Source organism: Phalaenopsis equestris, unplaced genomic scaffold (assembly GCF_001263595.1).
Source record: "Phalaenopsis equestris unplaced genomic scaffold, ASM126359v1 Scaffold001164, whole genome shotgun sequence".
Classification (NCBI taxonomy): domain Eukaryota; kingdom Viridiplantae; phylum Streptophyta; class Magnoliopsida; order Asparagales; family Orchidaceae; genus Phalaenopsis; species Phalaenopsis equestris.
This window is the reverse complement of record NW_018165603.1, coordinates 14419-14763: the sequence shown is the minus strand read 5'-3', so window position 1 is coordinate 14763 and position 345 is coordinate 14419.

Below are 345 nucleotides of genomic sequence, written 5' to 3'. Positions count from 1 at the left end.
CCCTATTTTCTATTGGAATCACTTAGTCCAAATGAATTTACTAAACTCAACTTAATGAGTTCCATAATTTCATTTAGACCGTGGGAAGCCTCGTTAGCAACCGTAGGTTACCTCCTCCGAGGGGTTCCCGATCTTCCGATAGAGACGTTTTAATTTAGTTGAAATTGTATTTTTTGTGATGTTTGTGATTAAATTTTGAGTTGTTTTATATTTTGAAATGTTGTGGGGATGATTTATGCAATTTTATATTTTCTATGCAGGTATATAAATACAGGCATAAATAAAAGTACGGTAAGAAAGTATAAGAAATACTGTAAAATGCGGTAAATTGTAAAAGTGTACCTG